The sequence below is a fragment of the Quercus lobata genome, chromosome 9 (assembly GCF_001633185.2).
Source record: "Quercus lobata isolate SW786 chromosome 9, ValleyOak3.0 Primary Assembly, whole genome shotgun sequence".
NCBI lineage: Eukaryota > Viridiplantae > Streptophyta > Magnoliopsida > Fagales > Fagaceae > Quercus > Quercus lobata.
This window is the reverse complement of record NC_044912.1, coordinates 18,267,845-18,273,844: the sequence shown is the minus strand read 5'-3', so window position 1 is coordinate 18,273,844 and position 6,000 is coordinate 18,267,845.

Below are 6,000 nucleotides of genomic sequence, written 5' to 3'. Positions count from 1 at the left end.
AGACTACTATGAATAAAAGATTCTCAGAGAAAGACAAGGGCAAGGCACCAGCGGTGCAACCCAAAGGTATCTGAAAGCCTTCAGTAAAAATTTCAGATATGCATGAAGGTGTCTCGTTAGAGACAATATCCCTTCAAGATACGTTGCTAGCAGAGGCAATGTATTCATGTGATGAGAAAAGTGTAATTCTGCAAAAAGTGCCCAACACTAATCTCATGTTTCAAGACGAAGAATTTACAAACCTTCCTTTTCATATTAAACTACTTCTTGATAATTTACAAGCAGCCTTTACCCTTAGACAGAAACCCTTATTCCAAATGACCCTTCAGGCTTTGGAATTACATCTTGTTAACACTGGTGCAGTTATTGAAGCACTTAGTTCTCAACTCCCTAGTAAGGAGGATGGAGATTCAAGCTCCACAATGACAGAATCACAGTCTCTAAAAAGCTATCTTATGGGAACAAGCTTTTCAAAGCTCCACCCTAAGATCCAGCAAAATACAAGACTTGCCATCAGAACTTTACTTCCTGAAATTCAACAGAAAATATTAACTCATAAAGCCCTAACAAGTTCTTATGACAAATGGATGCATCTTTTCAAGGTATTAGTTTCTACAGCAGTTATCAGAACAAAAGATATGACAGATGATACATGGCTATCTCATAAAACTACATGGTATGAAAGTTTTGGAGACGCAGACAGAGTTTATGAAGGACCAGGAGACAGATACAATCCCTATCCGGGATTACTTATCAATACAGAGACAGAAGATCCAGTAATTTGTGATCCTTTGTGGCTATCTGAAATGCTAGAAGCAGGGTTTATCAGCAAATTAACCATAACTTCTGCAAATCAGATCAGTTTATTTCCCAATGTCATCCGAGAAGCAGCTGCACAGATTGGAGGACTTAATTATATGAAAATACTAATCTGGAGTACTCTTCCAGCCTAGGATAATAGCTATTATATGGAAGCTTAGCCAGCACACATTTTAGTCCTTATCCATGATTGGGGTTGTATCCCTGAATACAATTGGTATACAGGAGATACTTATTTATCACTTGATGATCCAGGTGCTCTGGCTCAAGAATGGTCTAATTTTATGAGTAACAAGATTTATGACGTACAGAAAGAATTAGACAGAGAAGGCTTCCACCTATATGGCTACACCAACAGGATAGCAGTATATGGTCCAAGACCTTCAGCAAGAAGGCTTATTGGGCAAAGAAAGATTGTTAAGGACCCCAGACTAATGACAGCAACGGATCGTGGTCCTATCTACCTTCTTATTTCATACTGTGCTCTATGTAATAGTTATGGAGTGCACCACGAGCATGAGTAGTATGAGGACAACTCTGATCCGCTAGATTATGATAATTACGCGGATACAGATTGATAGACAGATAGACAGAATGCACAGATAGACAGATTGCTCTCCTAAACAGACAACGACGACAGATCACTATTCACGAACAACATATCACTATTCACTGGAGACAGATCACTATTCACCGACATGCATGAATAGCTTCAATACAGATCCATTACAGACAGATTTTAAATTACTACTGTTCACTAGCATGTGTTCCCTAACAGAGTCCCAGACCGCACTATCCATGAATAGTAAAACTTTTACTGTTCAGAATTCTAAAATATCCTACCGATAGATTAACTTGGGTTCATTTTACTTAACTCAGGTTACTTTTGAAGACTTTTACTGTTCAAGATTCTACCGACAGATTAACTTGAGTTCACTTTAATCAACTCAGGTTACTTTTGAAGACTTACCATGGTTTACTCCATCTATAAAAGGACAGACTCTGAAGACAGAAGATAGGTCCAATTCCAAGGTCTAAATTTCCAGTTCAATTCTAAGGTCCAGCTTAGGTCCAAGATAGCTCTCTCTCTCCCTCTCCCTCAGAAAGACTTTTGTAATCTTTTCTCTTTTGTAATCTTGTAACCCTTCCCTTCTAGACAGATATAATCTTGTAACCCTTTACAGATTTTACTTTGTAATCTTGTAACTCTTCAGACAGTGTTTATTTTCAAAGCTTGTAAGAAAGACAGAAGTTTTCAGTTTTAATCAAAGACAGAAGTATTTTCAAGTAAGATTTTATTTGTTTCAGTTTTTATATTTCATACCCTGTTTTAATTTATTTTGACTATATCTATTTTGCTATTTTCTTCTTTATCAACTATTTTATCATTGTTTATGCTTCCATATTACTGCTGTGCTCTCTCCTAGGTAGTTCAGTTAAACCTTCTCTACTTGAGTAATTTAAGTAGTCTCCTTTTTCAAAATTTAATAAACTTATATATAGTTTTTTTTTTTTTTTGAGAAACAACTTATATATAGTTAGAGTTTCAATTTATTTTCTAAAAACTCCCTTATTAAATTATAAAATTGACCCAAAAAATAAATTTACTTAAATATCCCTCCTTTTAAATCTTTTTTTTTTTTTTGGAGTATTACAATTAGGTAAGTGAATTTGGGTTATTGTACATTGCATTGGATCTAAATCCGTCTAAATTTCCTTGTTTGTATTCTTGACAAGAATCTTTACTTTGGAGTGGATGGGGTCCTTCGGTTTTGTCTGGATATTGCAGTAACTGTTCTTTTTGCATCTTATGAGCATTAGTGGTTGGAGGCCTGACATTTGAACAACCTAGATTTGGATTCGGCACCATGCAATTACCCTATTAACTTTTACTATAACGAGATGGTAATTATGTTAGGTGCCGACACCCACCACTCTTTTGCTTAGCTCATTAGATGAGCTTGTTGGACAAGTGCTGAGAAGTCAGCAAAGTGAAGTGACCTTGCTGGAGAAGCTTGCCAAAAAGAGGAGTTGAAGTCATCTTTGTTATGTACAAAAAGTCCAGGAAAGTGACTTGTATTTATTGTAACCTAATGTAAAGAGTGTAGAAGTAAAAAAAGATGAAAAAAGTGAAGAAATAAAAGAAGGAGAATGTTAACAGCTTGATGCTGGTTAAGGGCAAAAAAAAAAAAAATGTCAAAAAATGTCAAAAAAAATCTGAAATAATACCTATAAAATTGAAAAAAAAAGACAAATTATGTCAGGAAAAAGTGTATTTAATGGGCACCGTGTGGTACCATTAACACAACCCAAGAAAAGGCCATTCGGCCATTTGAAGAAGTGAAGAGAGAAGGAAAGTCCCAGAGAGGGCGAGGACTAAGTGCAGTTTTGAAGAAGTGCGTTAAGTGAAAGTAAGCAAAAGAGAGGAGAAAAATAGAGAGAAAGAAAATTGTGAGAGATACCTAGTGAGTAAGAAAGCTGTGAGGGAAAGGAAAAAGAATTTTTTTTTTTTTTTTTTTTGCTTAAGTTGTATCTTTAAATGCTATGATCTTTATTTAATATAGTGAAATTATTCAGAATTTATCTTGCGATTTTTTCAGGAGAAAGGATTTTACACAGCACTATATACTAGTATTTAATACTTTGCTAATTAAGTGCAAACTTTGGTGATTCTTACAATTTTTTTTTTTTTTGAAAACGTGATTCTTATAATTTTCAATTCAGACTAAAAAAATGTTTTCAATGGGCACTAATGTTGAAGGAGAAATAATGTCTCCTCTAATGGACCATTTCTGCAATAAGAAATTATTAAATTAACAATAATGACAACTTTTTTCCGGATCTTCAGGCATGGGCAGATTGCATTTGACCAATCTTTTCACGTGCGCTGTCCTGGTGCATCTAAAAAATGTTATGGACATTATTTTTGGATTTGGTGTAATCCTTTTATAAATTGTTATCGATCAGCAAGAAGATTTGCAAGATCTAGTGGATTTAGACAATGCATTAATTTAGTTAAAGCTAAAATTAGTAATGGATATATAATGATGAAGCCGAAAAATGTCACCAGTGAGTCACACGTTCCTCGAGAGTCGCCAATGGCACCTGCACAACGAAAAGGAAGGACCTAGCAAAGAGTACCGGTGTGGTACCGGCCAAACACCCTCCGAAGGTCAAGTTAGAACTATTCTCACTGCTCTAGAGAGCTAGAGAGGGTAAATTATGCGTACCTTGGTTTGTGAGGGTGCTTGGGTTTTTATAGTAGTAGAGGGTTGACATCTTTTCCTTGGAGTAGAAGTCTTTTCCTTATAGGAGTCTTCTTGGGCGTATTTTATGGGATTCTTTCCATATAGGAGTCCTTAGGTTTCATGAAACGTGGGGAGCAAGTTATTTACTTATATACGTAAACGTGCAGATCAATCATTCCATAGACTGACGCCGCCAGTTTATGTTTACCCCGTCAGTTTCAGGATGTCCAGCTTTATGTGTTCTTTTTCTTCATATCCCCGTCAGCCTTGAAGGAATGCTGACGCCAAAAACACCTCGTCACCCTTGTCAAGCGTATACCGTCACTCTTGTCTACCTAATTTTATCCTCATCACTTGTCCCCTACTCCATACCTCCGTCAGACTCTATACTGACGGGTTGTGGAGTTTGTTTTCTAAAGAGGCAGGGATATCGTTCGCGCGGATCTATGCATTTAATGCCTTGGACAGGTGGCTCGTTCCTATTGGCTCTGCTTCTGACGAGACGTCGCTTCGTCTTCCGCGCCATTTTTTCCATATATAAACAGCACTTCCCCTCATTTTTCACTATTTCATCCTTGCTGATCTTGTGGAGAGAAGGACCGTCGCCCTTCTTTCGTCAGCTTCACTTCCGTCGGCTTATCCGTCGCTGTCTTTTAGAGTCATCCAGAAGGCCTCCATACCGGTAAGTTTTCATCTTCTCTCCCCTTCCTTCTTCTTTTTTCTTTTTTCTTTTTTATTTTTGTCTTATTAGTGAGGTCGTCAACCTAGGTACTTAGTTTGAACCCGTCACTTGTAGGTAGTCAGATGTCAAGTAACGCGTCTTGTAAGGAGTCGTCAGTCCGCGAAGGAGCGGGCTACGACGAAACCTTTGGTTCTGGAAATGAGTCAGACTTCTCCCTTTCATCAGAGAGAGGGTCGTCAGCCCAATCTCCTGACGGCGATGAGAGTTTTGCTGAGGGAGATGAGGATGAGGGAAGAGAGGATGGAAACGACGAGGATAGAATGGATGTTGACGGAGAGGATAGTGACGGGGATAAGAGATCCAGTGAAGGAACCTCGGAGGGTCCCGGAGATAACCGTCCCTTCATTCTTCCTGAGGATTGGGCTGTCAACAAATTTTCGCCTAGGATGAGTGGTAAAGTTTTTAGGGAGTTACGGGTTCGCTATCAAATCCCAGACCACATCCCACTCCGTCTCCCTAGAGAGGATGAGAGGTGTTACTCTGGGAGGACAGCTGACGTTGGCATGTATGATGCCATGTTTGCTGCGGGTCTGAGGTTACCGTTGATGGCTCTACACCGTCAACTTGCTGACTTCCTTGGAATATCCGTCACCCAGATTGCCCCAAACGCCTGGAGGACTTTTATAGGAGCTGAAATCCTATGGGGCAGTCTCAGTGGAGGACACCGTCAGCTCACGCTAGGAGAATTCTTTTATTGTTATAGGCCTCACCACATCGCCTCGTCTAAGGGGACTTATCACTTTAATGCCCGGGAGAAAGGGCTACGGCTAGTGTCAGATATGCCAGACTCAAATAGGAACTGGAAGAGTAGGTATTTTTTTGTTGAAGGGACGGATTGGGTTTGCCGTCAGGAGGAGTGGGCGACGATGCCCCGTGGTTATTTTGACAACACCTGGGCCTTTGTCAGGGATTCAGGTTAATCCCATCAACTATGAGGCTCGTGTGTTTTTTGAGGCGACGCTACTAACACTTTTTATTTCTTTCAGCTTATACCCGTCCGCACATAACTGACGAGCAGGAGGAGTTCATCCAACGGATTCTGGAAATCCCTTTGGAAGACCGTAAGTGCAGGGATTTGATCACCCTTGACACCCTTCACTTATACTGTGGGGGTCCAGATCCGTCAGCGAAAGCTCGTAGGTTGGAAGAGTTTGCACGCCGACGTGAGTAGACTTTTATTTTTCCGGTCAG